Source organism: Mandrillus leucophaeus, unplaced genomic scaffold (assembly GCF_000951045.1).
Source record: "Mandrillus leucophaeus isolate KB7577 unplaced genomic scaffold, Mleu.le_1.0 Scaffold12, whole genome shotgun sequence".
Classification (NCBI taxonomy): Eukaryota; Metazoa; Chordata; class Mammalia; order Primates; family Cercopithecidae; genus Mandrillus; species Mandrillus leucophaeus.
In genome coordinates this window covers 6033045-6052948 of record NW_012100320.1, presented here as the reverse complement: position 1 = coordinate 6052948, position 19904 = coordinate 6033045, and the positions used below count along the sequence as shown (strand labels likewise).

The following is a 19904-nucleotide window of genomic DNA, read 5'->3' as shown; positions in this document are numbered from 1 at the left end:
TTTTGCAGCTATTGCAAAAGGGGTTGAGTTCTTAATTTGATTTTCCACTTGGTTGCTGTTGGTATATAGAAGAACTACTGATTTGTGTACATTAATCTTGTATCTGGAAACTTTGCTGAATTCTTTTATCAGTTCTAGGAGCTTTCTGGAGGAGTCCTTAGGGTTTTCAAGGTAAATGATTGTATCGTCAACAAACAGTGACAGTTTGACTTCCTTTTTACCAATTTGGAGGCTCATTATTTCTTTCTCTTGTCTGATGGCTCACTATGATTGCTCTGGCTAGGACTTCCAGTACTATGTTAAAGAGGACTGGTGAGAGTGGGCATCCTTGTCTTGTTCCAGTTCTCAGAGGGAATGCTTTCAACTTTTCCCCATTCAGTATTATGTTGGCTGTGGGTTTGTCATAGATGGCTTTTATTACATTAAGGTATGTCCATTGTATGCCGATTTTGCTGAGAGTTTTAATCATAAAGGAATGCTTGATTTTGTCGAATGCTTTTTCTGCATCTATTGAGATGATCATGTGACTTTTGTTTTTAATTCTGTTTATGTGATGTATCACATTTATTGACTCGCGTATGTTAAACCATCCTTGCATCCCTGGTATAAAACCCACTTGATCATGGTGGATTATCTTTTGGATATGTTGTTGGATTTGGTTAGCTAGTATTTTGTTAAAGATTTTAGCATCAATGTTCATCAAGGATATTGGTTTCCTGGTTTTGGTATTAGGGCAATGCTGACTTCATAAAATGAATCAGGGAGGGTTTCTTCTTTCTCTATCTTGTGGAATAGCGTCAAAAGGATTTGTACCAATTCTTCTTTGAATGTCTGGTACAACTCTGCTGTGAATACATCTGGTCTTGGACTTTTTTTGTTGGTAACTTTTAAAGTACCATTTCAATCTCTTTGCTTGTCATTGGTCTGTTCAGGGTATCTAATTCTTCCTGATTTAAGCTAGGAGGGTAATATTTTTCCAGGAATTTATCCATCTCTTCTAGGTTTTCTAGTTTATGTGCATTAAGGTGTTCATAGTAGCCTTCAATGATCTTTTGTATTTCAGTGGTGTCAGTTGTAATATCTCCTGTTGCATTTCTCAGTGAGGTTATTTGGATTTTCTCTCTTCTTTTCTTGGTTAATCTTGCTAATGGTCTATCAATTTTCTTTATCTTTTCAAAGAAGCAGCTTTTAGTTTCATTTATCGTTTGTATTTTTTTTTTTTTTGAGACGGAGTCTTGCTCTTGTTGCCCACAATGGAGTGCATTGGCGTGATCTCGGCTCACTGCAACCTCTGCCTCCTGGGTTCAAGTGATTCTTCTGCCTCAGACTCCCAAGTAGCTGGGACTACAGGCATGCACCGTCACACCCAGCTAATTTTTTGTATTTTTAGTAAAGACAGTGTTTCTCCATGTTGGTCAGGCTGGTCTCAAACTCCTGATCTCAGGTGATCTGCCCGCCTCGGCCTTCCAAAGTGCTGGGATTACAGGCGTGAGCCTGTAATTGTTTGTTTCAATTCAATTTAGTTCTGCTCTGATCTTGGTAATTTCCTTTCTTCTGCTGGGTAATTTCCTTTCTTGTTTCTCTAGTTCCTTGAGGTGTGACCTTAGAATGTCAGTTTGTGCTCTTTCAGTCTCGTTGAGGTGGGCATTTAGGGCTATGAACTTTCCTCTTAGCACCGCCTTTGCTGTATCCCAGAGGTTTTGATAGGTTGTGTCATTATTGTCATTCAGTTCAAATAATTGTTTAATTTCCATCTTGATTTTGTTTTGACCCAGTGCTCATTCATCAGGAGCAGGTTATTTAATTTCCATGTATTTGCATGGTTTTGCAGGTTCCTTTTGGAGTTGATTTCCAGTTTTATTCCACTGTGGTCTGAGAGAGTGCTTGATATAATTTCAATTTTCTTAAATTGATTGAGGCTCGTTTTATGGCCTATCATATGGTCTATCTTGGAGAAAGTTCCATGCGCTGTTGAATAGAATGTGTATTCTGTGGTTGTTGGATGAAGTGTTCTGTATGTATCTGTTATGTTCATTTGTTCCAAGGTATAGTTTAAATCCATTATTTCCTTGTTGACTTTCTGTCTTGATGACCTGTCTAGTGGTGTCAGTGGAGTATTGAAGTCCCCCACTCTTACTGCTTTGCTGTCTATCTCATTTCTTTGGTCTATTAGTAATTGTTTTAGAAATTTGGGAGCTCCAGTGTTACGATTGTGATATTTTCCTGTTGGACAAGGTCCTTTACCATTATATAATGCTCCTCTTTGTCTCTTAACTGCTGTTGCTTTAAAGTTTGTTTTGTCTGATATAAGAATAGCTACCCCTGCTCACTTTTGGTGTCCAGTTGCATGAAATGCCTTTTTTCACCCCTTTACTTTAAGTTTATGTGAGTCTTTATGTGTTAGGTGTCTCCTGAAGGAGTAGATAGTTGGTTGGTGAGTTCTTATCCATTCTGCAGTTCTGTATCTCTTAAGTGGAGCATTTAAGCCATTTACATTCAATGTTAGTATTGAAATATGAGGTACAGTTGCATTCATCCTGCTCTTTGTTACCTGTGTACTTTGATTTTGTTTTTGCTTTTTAATTTGTGTTTTTGTTTTATAGGTCCTGTGTGATTTATGCTTTAAAGAGGTTCTGTTTTGTTTTGATGTGTTTCTAGGATTTGATTCAAGATTTAGAGCTCCTTTTAGTAGTTCTTGTAATGGTGGCTTGGTAATGGCGAATTCTCTCAACATTTGTTTGTCTGAAAACGACTATATCTTTCCTTCACATATGATGCTTAGTTTCACTGGATACAAAATTCTTGGCTGATAATTGTTTTGTTTGAGGAGGCTGAAGATAGGTCCCCAATCCCTTCTAGCTTGTAGGGTTTCTGCAGAGAAATCTGCTGTTAGCCTGATAGGTTTTCCTTTATAGGTTACCTGGTGCTTCTCTCTCACAGCTCTTAAGATTCTTTCCTTCGTCTTAACTTTGGCTAACCTGATGACAATGTGCCTAGGTAAAGATCTTTTTGCAATAAATTTTCCAGGTGTTCTTTCTGCTTCTTGTATTTGAATGTCTAGGTCTCTCACAAGGCCGGGGAAATCTTCCTCAATTATTCTCCAAATATGTTTTCCAAGCTTTTAGAATTCTCTTCTTCCTCAGGAACATTGATTATTCTCAGGTTTGGTCATTTAACATAATCCCAGACTTTTTGGAGGCTTTGTTCATATTTTCTTTTTCTTTTTTCTTTGTCTTTGTTGGATTGGGTTAATTCAAAGACCTTGTCTTCAAGCTCTGAATTTCTTTCTTCTACTTGTTCAATTCTATTGCTGAGACTTTCCAGAGCATTTTGCATTTCTAAAAGTGTGTCCAATGTTTCCTGAATTTTTGATTTTCTTTCTTTAAGCCATCTATGTCCTTGCATATTTCTCCCTTCACTTCTTGTATCATTTTTTGGATTTCCTTGCATTGGGCTTTAATTCTCTCTGGTCCCTCCTCACTGATTAGCTTAATAACTAACCTCCTGAATTCTTTTTCATGTAAATCAGGGATTTCTTGGTTTGGATCCATTGCTGGTGAATTAGTGTGATTTTTTGGGGGGCGTTGAAGAGCCTCGTTTTGTCATATTACCAGGGTTGGTTTTCTGGTTCTTTCTCATTTGGGTAGGATCTGTCAGAGGGAAGGTCTAGGGCTGCAGGCTGTTGTTCAGATTCTTTTGTCCCGAATGTTTCCTTGATGTAGTACTTTCCCCCTTTTCCTACGAATGTGACTTCCTGTGAGCTGAAATGCAGTGATTGTTGTCTCTTCTGGGTCTAGCCATCCACCAAGTCTGCCTGGCTCTGGATTGGTACTGGGGGTTGTCTGCATAGAGTCCTGTGATGTGAACCATCTGTGGGTTTCTCAGCAGTGGATACCAGTGCCTGTTCCAGTGGAGGTGGCGAGGGATGCAATGGATTCCATAAGGGTTCTTAGCTTTGGTAGTTTAATGCTCTATTTTTGTGCTGGTTGGCCGCCTGCCAGGAGGTGGCGCTTTCCAGAAAGAATCAGCTATAGTAGTGTGGAGAGGGACGGTGGTGGGTGGGACCCTAGAACTCCCAAGATTATATGCCCTTTGACTTCTGCTACCAGGGTGGATAGGGAAGGACCATCGGGTGGGGGTGGGGCTACACGTGTCTGAGCTCAGACTCTCCTTGGGCAGGTCTTGCTGCGGCTGTTGTAGGGGATGAGGGTGAGGTTCCCAGGTCACTGGAGTTGTGTACCTAGGAGGATTATGGCTGTCTCTGCTGAGTCATGCAGGTTGTCAGGGAAGTTGGGGGAAAAGCCAGCAGTCACAGGCCTCACCCAGCTCCCATGTAAACCAAAGGGCTGGTCTCACTCCCACCATGCCTCTCCACAACAGCCCCGAGTCTGTTTCCAGGCAGAGGGCAAGACGGGCTTGAAAACTTGTCCCAGGCTAGAAAGAAAAGGGCTTGGTTCTTCCCCTGCCTATGGAGTCTGCACACCGGATTTGTGCCCTCCCCTGAGTTCTCGCCAGGAGGCTTCTCACCCCATTCAAGTTGTTATAAACTTCGGCTCGAGAGTTCCTTCTCCCTGTGGAGATTTACCCCCTGCTTCTCTGGCTGCCCTACTGATGGATCCCTGTGATGCCAGGCAGAAATGGGCTGCTAGGGGATGCAGTGAGCTCCTAGGGCCTTTCTGCTTCTTCCTCTACCCCTATATTTCCCTTGGCTCTCTAAATTGACTCAGCTCCAGGTAAAGTGAGAAACTTCCCAGCAAATAGACCTTCAGCTTCTCCAGTGTGGGGGTGTGTGTTCGAGAGAGGGGGGATCTCCCTTTCCTACTTCTGCAACTGGGGCACTCACAGTATTTGGAGTGTCTCCTGGGTCCTGCAGGAGCAGTCTGCTTCCTTCAGTGAGTCTCAATAATGCATTTATTGAATATGAAGCCACCAAGCTTGTGTGTTCTGGAGAGTCTTGTGGACAAGATCAATGAAAGAAGCAACCAGTGGTGCCATGTACCGGGAGGGGGTGATTCAGGATTGTCTTAAGAAATAGGTAAGGCCTAAAGCAAATGTACTTTTCCACCCCAACATTTACATTACAGGTAAAATTAAGTTAAAATGAATATTAAGGATAATTTTGCAGAACTCTTACAACTCAATAGCAAAGACCCCCAAATAACTTGATTAAAAAATGGGCAAAGGATCTGAGTAGATTTTTTTTTTTTTTTAGACAGGTCTTGCTCTGTCACCCAGGTTGGAGTGCAGTGATGCCATCTTGGTTCACTGCAACCTCTGCCTCCTGGGTTCAAGAGATTCTTGGGCCTCATCCTCCAAGTAGCTGGGATTACAGGTGTGCACCACCACACCTGGCTAATTTTTGTATTTTTAGTAGAGACAGGTTTCACGATGTTGGCCAGGCTGATCCCGAACTCCTGATCTCAAGTGATCCACCCACCTCAGCCTCCCAAAGTGCTGGGATTACAGGCGTGAGCCACCACGCCCAGCCAACTTTTATTTTTTTGAGACAGTCTCACTAAGGCTAGAGTGCAGTGGCACAGTCTTGGTTCACTGCAACCTCTGCCTCCCTGGTTCAAGCAATTCTCGTGCCTTAGCCTCCCCAGTAACTGGGATTACGGGCTTGCACCACCACACCTGACAATTTTTTTCTATTTTTAATAGGGACAGCGTTTCACTGTGTTGGCCAGGCTGGTCTCAAACTTCTGGCCTCAAGTGATCTGCCCACCTCGGCCTCCTGAGGTGCTGGGATTACAGGCATTACACACCCCACCTGAATATACTTTTTTAAAAAGACATACAAATGGCCAACAGGTATATGAAAGGTGCTCAGCCATCACTGATTATCAGGGAAATGCAAATCAAACCCACAGTGAGATATCACTTCACACCTCTTCAGATGGCTATTATCAAAAAGACAAAAGAAGGCTGGGCGCGGTGGCTCATGCCTGTAATCCCAGCACTTTGGGAGGCCAAGACGGGCGGATCACGAGGACAGTTCGAGACCAGCCTGGCTAACATGGTGAAAACCCATCTCTACTACAAATACAAAAATTAGCTGGGCATGGTGGCGGGCGCCTGTAGTCCCAGCTACTCAGGAGGCAGAGGCAGGAGAATCACTTAAACCCTGGAGGCGGAGGTTGCAGTGAGCCGAGGTCGCACCACTGCACTCCAACCTGGGCGACAGAGCGAGACTCTGTCTCAAAAAAAAAAAAAAAAAAAAAAACAAAAGATAAGTGTTGGTGAGAATGCGGAGAAAGGGAACCCTTATACTCTCCCACTTTATAGTGGGAGTGTAAATTAGTACAGCCACTGTGGAAAACTGTATGGAGGTTCCTCAAAAACTTACAAATACAGAACTACCATATGATCCATCAATCCCACTTCTGAGTGCATAGCCAAAGAAAATAAAATCTTGAAGAGATATCTGCACCACCGTGTTCATTGCAGCATTATTCATAATAGCCAAGACGTGGAAACAACCTAAGTGTCAGCTGATGACAGGTGAAAGGATGAAGCAATTGTGGTGTGTGTATATATGTATACATGTATATACACATTGGAATATTATTTAGCCTTAAAAAAAGAAGGAAATTCTGTCATTCATGACAATATGGATGAACCTGGAGGATAGTATGCTAAGTGAAATAAGCCAGACACAGAAAGACAAATACTGCATGATCTCACTTACATGTGGAATCCAAAAAGTCAAATTTATAGCAATGGGAAGTAGATAAGTGATTGTCAGGGGTTGCAAGTTGGGGGAAATGGGAGGATGCTGGTTAAAGGGTACAAATCTTCAGTTATAAGATGAATGAATTCTGGAGACCTAACATATAGCATGGTGACTATAGTTAATAACTACATGTTATGTACCTGAAATTTGCTAAGAGAGTAGATCTTAAGTTCTGACCACACACACACACACACACACACACACACACACACACACGTATCCAAGTGAGATGATGGATATGTTAATAAGGTTGATTGTGGTAATCATTTCACAAGGTATATGTATATTGAAATATCATGTTGTACACCTTAAATAAAAGTACTTTTTTGGGTTAGTTATACCTCAATAAAGCTGGGATTAGAGAAGGACAATTTTGCAAGAGAAAATTTATCACATAAAAAGTCTTGACCACAGGTGATAGCTGGAAGTAGGAACAACTTTCAGCTTTGTTTTGGGATGCTGGGGCAAGCTATAAATGCTCATCGGTGAAGAATCTTACGGTCTTTCTTGGCAATAGTAGGGAGCCTTTCCTTTTTTCCTACCTCCTGCCCTCCTGAGTCCTGCAGAAATGTAAGTACCTGCTGGAGACAGCAGGGTGCAGTGTGAGTGTCCAGATTTTCCTCGCCCTGGCCATGTTTCTTGTGATTCAAGTTAAAATATCCCTGAGTCCAGAGAGGTGTCTTGGTTTCATTTGAAAGGAAGCAAAGAGCTCCATGGTGAGAATGGGCATCTTTTGAAGAAGGCTTGGGGGCACAGCTGATGTAAACAGAGGAACTAGGTCCGTTATATGTAGATCAACCAAAATTCTACCCAAGAGCTGATGTTTAGGCTTGGGTTCAATATTTCTCAATATCAAGGTTTACAGTGTAAGGGGCATTAACCAAACATTTACAGACAATCACAAATGGTAATATATACATAGCAAAGTTGGCCACTAGTTTATCTGCACTATCAGTGTTAAGAAACAGAATTGTAATTTTCACTGGAAAAATTTGTCATCATTGCCCATGTGCTTATTGTAGAAGTCATCAACATTGCCATCATCATTACTATTACTTCCATCTTATAGGTCTCTTTCATTGACACAAAGATGCAGACCTTTTAAAGGGAGAAGGTCTTTTACTTTAATGCTTCAAAGTCCTTTGGGATGTATATTCCCTTCACTAGATATTAACTTGTGATTAACAATCTGCCCACTATAGCACTTTAAAACACTGAATAATAGGTACTTCTGTTTATACCAAAGGCCTATAAAATTTTAATTTAGATATACTCTGTTAGCCTTCTTCCATATAAATAAAATACCTTCCCTAAAGAGAAAAAGTAAATCTCACTGAGCTCCCTTGGTGAATACCTTGTATATCCTGAAAACAGAAATAGGGAGATCTTGCAAATGAGAGTACTAGAGGGGGACTCAGAGAAGTATTCATTCATTCATTTAATAAATATTTATTGAACATCTATTATATGCTAGACAGGGTGCTAGGTGCTGGGTATATAGCAGTGAACAAGAAGGAATTATGATATTTCTGTAGACTTTGGTTTTTCCATTCTCTGAAATAAATGTATTCATTTTTGATGCTTATATATCACTTTGAGATGATGATAATGCTCAGTGACTTTTAAAAATAATGCTAATTCAATTCTGATTCGACTCACAGTTTGAGAACCTGCTGAGGGCTCCTGTGACAGTTTTACATGTGGTTATGCCATTTGATTTAATAAGAACAGCACCTTATATCTGCTCAGCCGATCAGAACATACTAGGAGGAGGAGGGCAGGAATTTACCAGTTGATAACAAAAAAACAAGGCTCCCAGAGGTCAAGTGAATTGTCTACAGTATCACACTAGTTAGTGGAAAGACTGGGGCCAAAACCCATTGCCATTGCAATGAAAATATTTTCAGATTTTTTTTATTCTAGGCTGATATTCTGTATTTAGAAACTCTTCGAAATCGTTTTCAGAGTTTATGGGATATACTCTGGTATATATCAGGGCCTCCATTTTCGTCTTTCCTCACAATTTGTACTTTGTGACAAGTCTTGTTTCCTTTCTGTAGCTAACCTTACGTTTTGGAAGGGCCATTACTACTCTCCAGTAGCTGTTTTTCATATCAATTCTTCTTAAAGATTGGATTTTCTTTCATTTCCTTTTTAAAAAAAGTAATACCTTTCAATGCTCATAATAAAGATTATTGTTTCAAAGTTCACAGTTATCTAAAATAAGAATTAATTTATTTTTGAGACAGGGTCTTGCTCTGTCATCCAGGCTGGAGTGCAGTGGTGTGATCCTAGCTCATTGCAGCCTCCAACTCCTGGGCTTCAGTGATCCTCCTGCCTCAGCCCTCCATGTAGGTAGGATAACAGATGTGTGCCACCATGCTCAGCTAATTTTTTATTTTTAATTTTAGAGATGGGTCTTGATATGCAGGCTAAAAGAACTTTTTTTCCTTTTTCCATCACCTGAAGCTTTTATTTGGTAAAAGCCAGATCACCATTCCCCTCAAGAAACAAGAGGCTACAATCTGAAAAACTATTGATATCGGTAGGAAATGTTCAACTGAATTCTATGATAATTAGTGAACCTTATATATATTCAATTTCCTGTGAAATATAAAGAACAGTATGTGTGTTTTTTTTTTAACTTTTAAGTTCAGGGCACATGTGCATGTTTGTTACACAGGTAAATTGTGTCATGAGGGTTTGATGTACAGATTATTGCATCACCCAGGTACTAAGCCTAGTACCCAGTATTTTTCCTGATCCCCTCCCTCCTCCCAGCCTCCACCCTTTGATAGGCCTCCGTGCGTGGTGTTCCCCTCTATGTGTCCCTATATTCTCATCATTTAGCTCCCACTTATAAGTGGGAACATGTGGTATTTGGTTGTCTGTTCCTGCGTTAGTTTACTAAGGATAATGACCTCCAGCTATGTCCATGTCCCTGCAAATGCAGGACATGATCTTGTTCTGAAAGAATTTTTTAATTTGGGAATTTTCATATAGTGTATCTTTGCCAACCTATTTGTTTAGAGACTTGTTATGAGGAACAGGAATGGGAGAATTGCTATATAAATGTATATTTATATGAGGTGAATCCAACATGATATTTGTAAGACTTAGATCATCATTTTTATCCATATGTGTTCTGTGCTTTTTCTCACCACTCTTTCTCACCAAGTGAGCCTGTTTCTCACTTGGAATATACTCTTTCGTACCCTCCTCATATCCTAATTATCTTTCGCTCAAATCCCACCTTCTCTGTAAAACCTTTCTTGATTGCTCCCAAAAGAAGGGATCTTTCTCTTGTCTGAATGCATGCAGAAAAATCATTTGGCTGTTAAACTGACATTACCTTTGTGATGTCTCTTCTATTGTTCTATGTAGTTGTCACTTAAGCCTTTCCTTGCTACTCATTTTTCAAGCCTATCTTCCCAACTAGAATGTGAACTCCCTAAGGGCAGGCACTTCCATGTCTTTTGCATCTTTGTAGCTTCTCTAGCACCTAGCATAAGGGCTTATACATAATAGATGCTCAATAAACACTTGTTTTGTTTAGAGTTTCCCCAAAGTGAGTAATTAACTGCAAAAGATCTGGATCATCCAGAAGTTCCAAAAGTCCATAAATAACAAATAACAGTCAGGTGACTGGCCAAATATGACCATCACTGTGTTAGACATCATGAAGAGGTAAAAAAAATTAAAAGCCTAGTACATTTTCTAAAGGATTAAAAAAATCTCATGGAGACAATATTTATACCTATGAATCAATACAAGTATAAAACAGTTGTGTGCATGTATAGCAAATAAAATGGGATGATGGATATGAAATAAACTTTGTCATGATACAGAAGATGTCTTGTTTATTTCCATAGCACCTAAAAGGAAGCCAAAGTAGGTCCTCCGAAGGTGTTTTTCAATGAACATGTCATCCTCCTCAGCTTAAAGCCTTTAGTAGGTACTTCATGTTCCTCCTAGAACCTACTGTAGCAGGAGGAGCCACAGACAAAATCCTCAGACACCAAGTTAAAGAAGGAAGGGGTTTATTCGGTGGGGGAGCATTGGCAAGACTCCTGTCTCAAGAGCCAAGCTCCCCGAGTGAGCAATTTCTGTCCCTTTTAAGGGCTCACAACTCTAAGGGTGTGTGAGAGGGTCGTGATCGATTGAGCAAGCAGGGGGTACGTGACTGGAGGCTGAATACACCAGTAATTAGATCAGAACAAACAGGATAGGGATTTTCACAGTGCTTTTCTATACAAGGTCTGTAATCTATAGATAACATAACCGATTAGGTCAGGGGTCGATCTTTAACTACCAGGTCTAGGATGTGGCGCCGGGCTGTCTGCTTGTGGATTTCATTTCTGCCTTTTAATTTTGACTTTTTCTTTCTTTGGAGGCAGAAATTGGGCATAAGACAATATGAGGCGTGGTCTCCTCCCTTACTACTAGATACTGTTTATCATTGGCCCTGGCTCCAGGACCCATCAGGATTTGGAAATAGCTTTTGCTGCTATTTGTTTACTGCTTGGATCCCTTTACATAATATCATCCTTATGTGAGAAGGCGGGATCTCCAACATGGTTGCCTTGTAGCTCTGTGTATTCTGAAGTGCTATGTACTCTGCAAGCCATCTCTGAAGGCCTGGAATTTCCCCATTTCTAGGGTACCAAAACCCTGGACCTAAATCCACTGGCAGGAGTAGTCTTAGACCATGCTCCACCATCTCCATTTCCCAGGAACTGGCCCCTTCTCCCTTGATTACAAAATGACCCCGTGTTCTACTTGATGCTTCCAATATTTAAGTCCTACATTTCCAAAACTGTTCTTCTATTCTGCTAGAACCTCATTCTCATCTCCTTAAGTCTAGAAAGGATTCTCTGCTTTCTTATCTGGAACTGATTCACAATCGTGGGACTGTCCTTGAGGCATTGCTGTCATTTTACCTATTTTGCCTTGGCCGCCAGTCCCCTTAGACCCTCCCGTGTCAGTATGGTAAATTATGGGGCCCAGCTGGGGCTAGTGGGCATGAATTTGAAATGGATGCAGTCACCTCAGTTTTCTGCTTCCCGTGTCTACTGTAAGAGCTGTGTGTATGTGAGTAAGATCATGTATGTGAAAGTGCTTTGCAAACAATAACATTCTATACAAATTTTTATTATTGTTTTTCATGCATTTTTTTCTGATTAGAAATATAATACATTTACTTTTTATTTTTTTGAGACAGGGTCTCGTTCTGTTGCTCAAGCTGGAGTGCAGTTGCATGATCATGGCTCACTGCAGCCTCAATCTCCCAGGCTCAAATGATACTCCTACCTCAGCCTCCTGAGTAGCTGGGACTATAAGTGCACAGCATCATGCTGAGCTAATTTAAATTTTTTTTTTGTAGAGACAGGGGTTTTGCTATGTTGCCTATGTTGATCTCAAACTCCTAAACTCAAGTGATCCTCCCATCTCAGCCTCCCAAAGTGCTGGATTTACACACATGAGCCACTGAGCCTGCACTATAATACATGTTTACTTTTGCAGAAAACACAAAGAACAAAATAGCAACCACCCTCTATATTGGTATCCTGTTGCTGCTGCAACAAATTGCTGTCCTTGAGGCACTGGCTTAAAACAATGGCTTAAAACAACACAGATTTATTATTTTACAGTTCTGTGGGTCAGAAGTCTTACTGGGCTAAAAATCAAGATGTGGGCAGGGCTTTGTTCCTCCTGGAGACTCTAGAGGAGAATTTGTTTCCTTGCCTTTTCTGGCTTCTAGAGGCTGTGTGCCTTCATTGGCTCATGGTCCCTTCCTCTGTTTTCAAGGCCAGCAGCACAGCATCTTCAAATCTTTCTCTATGATCCCCCTGGCGCTCTCTCTCTCTCTCTCTCTCTCTTTTGAGATGGAGTCTCGCTCTGTCACCAGGCTGGAGTGCAGTGTCACGGTCTCAGTTCACTGCAACCTCCACCACCTGGGTTCAAGCGATTCTCCTGCCTCAGCCTCCCGAGTAGCTGGGATTACAGGCACGCACCATTATGCTCGGCTAATATTTGTGTTTTTAGTAGAGATGGGGTTTCACCATGTTGGTCAGGCTGGTCTCGAACTCCTGACCTCGTGATCCACCCGCCTTGGCCTCCCAAAGTGTTGGGATTACAGGTGTGAGCCACCATGCCTGGCCTGCCTCTCTTTTAAAAGGACCCTGGTGATTATATTGGGGCCACCTGGAAAATGCAAGATACTCTTCCCAACTCAAGATCCTTAACTTAATCACATATGCAAAGTTTTTTTGCCATGCAACATAATGTTCACAGATTTGGGGAATTAGGGTGTGGATATCTTTGGGGGACCATTACTCTGCCACCTTCAATCTTGCTGTCCAGAAATAATGACTTGTAACATCTTAGCATATATCTTTAGGTTCTTTTAACTCTGCATTTGTGTTTTTTTAATATAAAATTATCATATTGCATATATTGCTTGTGATCTGCTTTTTACCTTTATCTATTCTTTAAAGTTTCCTGTTAAATATTCTTTAAAAACATTAGTTTTAATGTCTTCACAGTATGCAGTTTCATTGGTCTATCATAATTTGCTCTAAATACTCTCTGTAGTTGGAGATCAGCTGCAGTGGCTCACGCCTGTAATCCCAGCACTTTGGGAGGTCAAGACAAGCGGATCACTTGAAGCCAGGAGTTCGAGACCAGCCTGGCCAACATGGCTAAACCCTGTCTCTACTAAAAGTACAAAAATTAGCCAGGTGTGGTGTGTGCCTGTAATCCCAGCTACTCAGGAGGCTGAGGCACGAGAATCACTTGAGCCTGGGAGGCAAAGGTTGCAGAGGGGCAAGATCATCTAGCCTGGGCAACAGAGTGAGATTCTGCTTCAAAAAAAAAAAAAAAAAATTCTATTGTTGGAATTTAGGCTATTTGAAATATTTTGCTATTCTTAATAATGATGTGATTAATATATGTGTATTTAAATCTTTATGATTATTTCCTGGCGATAATTTTTAAAAAGTAGATGATTATTATTAACATTTGAATTTGCTGATACAGAAAATAAGTGCTTTAAAATGTTATTGAAATAGGTCAGGCGCGGTGGCTCATGCCTGTAATCCCAGCACTTTGGGAGGCTGAGGCAGACGGATCACGAGGTCAGGAGATCAAGACCGTCCTGGCTAACATGGTGAAACCCCATCTCTACTAAAAATGCAAAAAAATTAGCTGGGCGTGGTGGCGGGCGCCTGTAGTCCCAACTACTCGGGAGGCTGAGGCAGGAGAATGGCGTGAACCCGGGAGGCGGAGCTTGTAGTGAGCCAAGATCATGCCACTGCACTCCAGCCTGGGCGACAGAGTGAGACTCTGTCTCAAAAAAAAAAAAAATAAAATAAAATAAAATGTTATTGAAATAATGTTTTGAACTGTAGGTTACCTCAGATGCAAAATAAGCTAACCTCCTCATTTTATAGCTGAGAAAACTGAAAATGAGGTAAAGTGATAAGTTCAAGGTAATATAGCAATTTAGAAGAGCTGGAGGCCAGGCACAGTGGCTCACACCTATAATACAAGCCAAGGCAGGAGGATGGCTCAAGGCCAGGAGTTCAAAACCAGTCTGGGCAACATAGCGAGACCCTGTCTCTACAAAAAAAGGAAAAGAAAAAAGAAAAAGAGCTGGATTTGACTATATGAAACTTTAGTATGATGAAGAGCATTACAAATAAAACACAAACGACAGGATTGGGATCCAAGCACATGGGGCATGGAGGGGTAGGGCACGGATAGAGTAGGTAAAGAAGATGGCAGGAGTGGTTGGGAGATTAGTTACATTAAACAAATAAGTAAACTGGTTGAGCAAATAAGTATATTGAGGGATAAAGACTCAAGTTTCTCATTATTGGAGAAGTTATTTATTTTTTGGTGTTCCAATAAAACTTTATTTACATAAAATGAATGCTGGGTCAGATTTAGCCTGTAGGCCATAGTTTACCAACCCCTGCTCTAAACTATCTTGATCCTCCTGTTTCTGGGATTTTCTTCTTCTTCTTTTTTTTTTGGATACTGGGTCTCTGTCGCCCAGGTTGGAGTGCAGTGGTGCAATCACAGCTCACTGCAGCATTGACCTCCCAGGCCCAAGCAATCCTCCCACCTCAGCCTCTCAAATAGCTGGGATCACAGATATGTGTCATTATGACTGGCTAATTTTGTTTATTTTTAAAATCGTTTGGTAGAGACTGGGCCTTACTATGTTGCCCAGGCTGGTACTGAACTCCTGAGCTCAAGCAATTCTCCTGCCTCAGCCTCCCAAAGTGCTGAGATTATAGGCATGAGCCACCACATCAGGCCTGGGATTTTATTTTGTAAATATACACAGTTACTATGTTCCAAGTTCTATTTAGCTTTTATTTTTATTTTTATTTTTTTAATTTGTAAGTTTAAATAATGGGTATGAGGGGTTTTTTTTTGGCATTTTTTAATTGACGTAATAATTATATATATTTTGGCCATACATGTGTTATTTTGATACATGTATACAATGTAGATACATTGTAATTGTACCCCAAATCAAAATAAGCAGGATATCCATCAAGATATTTACTTTCAAGTGTGGAAAAGAATTATAGAAAGAACCTTGAGGTGCTGGATTGAAATTGGAGATGCTGGCAGGAACTCATGGTTTTATAATATAAACACTGATATAGAAATAGTTATAGATGCATATATGTATGTATAGGTACATATGTGTGTTTATATGTGTATATGTGTGTATAATTGTGTGTATGTATTGTACATACGTAATTGTACTCGCTAGCTCTGTCCACTGAGAGGTGTCAGAAGGAGTGACACTCCAGTAGCAATGGCAGCACTAAGAGCCCAGATCTTACAGGGCTTCTAGAGTCGATCCTAGGTGCAGGGCAAGGAAAACAGAAAATGAACCTGGAACATCTTATTGTGTCAGAAAAGAAGACATGCTCAAAGAATGATGAGGACATATCAAAAGGACACAAGACACACCCTGAAGGGTCTCCCACTGGCCAAATCTGGAACAACTGAGCATCAAAACAATGAAAGTATCAAAATACAACCCATTAAATAAAATAGAAACCCATGAGTTCATACTGATATATATACATACAGACCTACAGGCAAAAATGAGAGGTGGAGAAGGAATATTGTCTCTTGCAGTAGGTTACCAGAAATTTCCTTCCTTCCTTCCTTCCTTCCTTCCTTCCTTCCTTCCTTCCTTCCTTCCTTCCTTCTTTCTTTCTTTGAGACGAAGTCTTGCTCTGTCATCCAGGCTGGAGTTCAGTGGCACAATCTTAGCTCACTGCAACCTCCGCCTCCCAGGTTCAAGAGATTATCCTGCCTTAGCCTTCTAAGTAGCTGGGATTACAGGCGCGTGCCACCATGCCCGACTAATTTTTGTATTTTTAGTAGAGACAGGGTTTCACCATGTTGGTCAGGCTGGTCTCAAACTCCTGACCTTGTGATCTACCCACCTCGGCCTCCCAAAGTGCTAGGATTATAGGCGTGAGCCACTGCACCCAGCAATTGCCAGAAATTTCTACACAAAACTGTACCAGAAAAATTTCCACAGAAATACAAAATTACCATTATCATAGTGGTAGTAGAAAAAGTTGCCAATGGATGCTAAGTTTTCTAGGTGGAATTTGATAAGCCATACACTATTGTGGTACTCTTGGAACATTTCTACAAAATATTACTAATCAATTACAAGGGAGGAAATAGTAATTTTTTTTTTTTTTTTCTGGAGACAGAGTCTTGCTGTGTCACCCAGGTTGGACTGCAGTCACTGCAACCTCCACCTCCGGGGTTCAAGCAATTCTCCTGCCTCAGCCTCCCGGGCAGCTGGGACTACAGGCACGTGCCACCATGCCCAGCTAATTTTTGTATTTTTAGTAGAGATGGGGTTTCACCATATTGGCCAGGCTGGTCTCGAACTCCTGACCTCATGATCCACCCACCTCGGCCACCCAAAGTGCTGGGATTACAGGCGTGAGTCACTGAGCCTGGCCAGAAATAGTAATTTTTATGGTGGAGAAACATGGCCAAAAATAAAAAGAGAGACAGGTAAGCCACAAATGACAATCTGAGAGAAGGTATTTACAAGATGCATAATAGTCAAAGAATGAGTTTCCAATATACAAAGAGCTCCAATAAATCAACATTTGTATTATAGTCCAATTTAAATGGGGCAAAAGACATGATTAGGCAATTAAGAAAAATACATAAATGGGCAAACAAACATATGAAGACGTGTGGATCTTCACTAATAATCAAATAAATTCTGAATAAAACAAAATTTTTTTAACCTGTTAGACTGACAAAAAATGAGGGTTGATAATATGCCTGCCAGTTGCTTCACTGGCATCACAAGGCATGTCAATTAGAAAAAAAATTAAGGTGTTTTCTGAAGTGATACCACTTGCAAAATGGCTAGAAAATATGCCAGTGATTTGTAAATAATTTATTATATACAGAGAACAAACATACTTCTCTTGCTAATGTAGAAACACCCTTCGGTGTGGTCACTGAGAACTTCTTCCAATATTCTGTTGATAACTGTAACACAAATGGTTATATACTGAAGTATTTATGGGAAGGGACAAGGAGAATTCATAGTATGATACAATCAGAGAATCTAGTATCTATCTATCCCATTCATCCAATGAATGTCTGAGCTGCTTCTTCAAAAGCCTTAACAACACCATCCGGCATTTGCTAGAACACCTCCATTGTTCATTCATTCATACAACAAATATTTACTGAATACCTACTTTGTGCCAGGACAGAAGTAAGTGCTGAGAATACAGTGGGGGAGCAAAAAGAAACACAGTACGTCGCTTAAAAGAGCTTACAATTGACAGGAGGAGAAAAAATATTAATCAGATAGTCATGTAAATAAGTTTAAAGTTGTAACTGAGATAAGTAGTACGAGGAATGCTCATACACAACTACACAATGATATGAAAACCTAAAAAAGGGGAATTTGACTTTGTCAGGAAGGTCAGGAAGGGCTCCAATGAATGTGGCTTGAGCTGAAATGTGATGGCTGGAAAAGTGGCTAACTAGGTCAAAAGAAAAGGCAAGAGCATTTAAGGTGGAGGAGTAGCATGTGTAAAGGCCCTGTGGTAGAGGGAATATCATGAGTAAGAGGGAATGAGACAGGGTGTGTGGGTGGACCAGACCAAAACAGAGGGCAAGTTAGGGTGAGACAAGACTGGCCAGGTACATGGAACCGGCCAGGTACATGGAACCAGCCAAGTGAAGGGTGGGACCTGTCAGCCAGAAGCCCAGAAGGGTGGTGAGCCCAAGGAAGGACCAGCATCGTGTTTGGAGAAGATCCTTTTGACTGCTGTGTGCAAGTTTCCTTATACCAAATTCAAATAAATAAAAGCCACAAGTCAACTGTCCCCATAGTTCCATCCTCCCTATTATCCCAGGGACCACAGTTTTAGCTTTCTCTTTCTCACTCTCCTTCTTTCTTTTTCTTTTCTTTTCTTTTTTGTTGTTGTTGTTGTTGTTGTTGTTGTTGTTTGAGATGAAATCTCGCTCTGTCACCCAGGCTAGAGTGCAGTGGCATGACCTCAAGCAATCCACCCGCCTGGGTCTCCCAAAGTGCTGGTATTATAGGCATGAGCTGCCGTGCTCAGCCTTTTTTTCTTTTTCTTTTTTTTTGAGACAGGTTCTTACTTTGTCACCCAGACTGGAGTGCAGTGATGCAATCCTGGCTCACTGCAGTGGAGGTGGGAGGTTGAGACTACAGTGACTTGGGATCACGTGATCCTCCCACTCAGCCTCCTGAATAGCTGGAACTACAGGTACCTGCCACTACACCTGGCTAATTATTTGTATTTTTTCTAGACATGGGGTCCCATTATGTTGCTCAGGCTGGTCCTGAACTCCTGGGGTCAAGTGATCCGCCTGCCTCGGCCTCCCAAAGTGCTGGGATTACAGGCATGAGCCACCACACCCAGCCAATCTTTCTTTCTTACGACAAATATTTGGGGAGGGCAGCCTCCCCTGGCTCTCCTCCCCCTGCATCCCTGCCATCCAGATTTCCCCAGGGAGCATTGTTTCTGTCCTGCCTCCACCACAGGGAGAGTTCTGAATGACCTTCAGTTTGTCCTTTTCCCTGTCAATGTACAGGCCTGAGAACAGAATGTAAAACCAATGGAGGGCCCAGGAAGGCAAATGGAAAATGATCATTGAACAAGCTGAAATCTGCCAAAAAACATAAACTCTCACTTTGAAACCATCATCTGACTGAAATGGAGAACTGTAAAACCGAGAATAATGATCCTAAAACAACTAAAGTATATGTACAATGCGGATGACCAGAGGATATCGAGAGAGGGAGGCCAGGAGGTCATTTCGCCCTTTAGACAGAGGTCTGGACACGCAGCACTAAGAGAGGAGCCACTGGTCATTTTAAAACACGAGTCCTGTGAAATAGTAGTGAACTTGAACATTATACTTTTAGGCGGGAAAAGCAAAGTGAAAAAGGTTAAAGATGATTTTTCCTGAATATTATATCTCAGCACCATACCTATGCACATGAAGAATCTCACAAATGGAATATTAAATAAAAGTGTAAAGTAAAATAATAATAGATAGAATGTTATGATCTACAAAATGCTTAAAAACATGCAAAATAAAACTCTACATTATTTTCGCATGTATCCATGTGTGGTGAAAGCACAGAGATATGAAAGGGAATCAAAACCCCAGGTATAAGACAGGAGCTTCCTCCTGGCCTCTAGGAGGAGAGCCATGTGTTTGGCAAGGAGTGCACAGGGCTGCAGGTGGCATTGACACCACTTTTGTTTCTTAAGCAGGGGCACATGATATTGATTATATTATTATTTATATTTGTGAAATATCTCTCAATATGTTTTTTAAAGAAAAAAAGAAAAATGAGACAATCTAAGTTGTGGGTGAACTACTGATAAGAAAAGGAACAGAAATGTGAACTCTTAACTCCTTCCTAGTGGTTGATTTTCTATTTAAAACAGGCTCTAGACAGGTTCCACTCCCTGGATGGCATGAAATAGTTTCCTGATACATAGGCATCACACTAATGGACAGAATTGAGGGCCTAATCAACAGAGCTGTGAACTGTGAGGGATGCTTCAGTCACTCTTTTCTTTTCTTTTTTTTTTTTTTTTTT

At 41.0% G+C, this 19904-nt stretch overlaps 1 protein-coding gene across 1 annotated transcript in view; it reads right to left on the bottom strand.

Annotated features, from left to right (window-relative positions):
- The window catches only part of IQCH (IQ motif containing H), a 150724-nt gene that overhangs the window by 54923 nt on the left and 75897 nt on the right, over positions 1 to 19904 (bottom strand). The gene's annotated exons all lie outside the window — the stretch shown is intronic.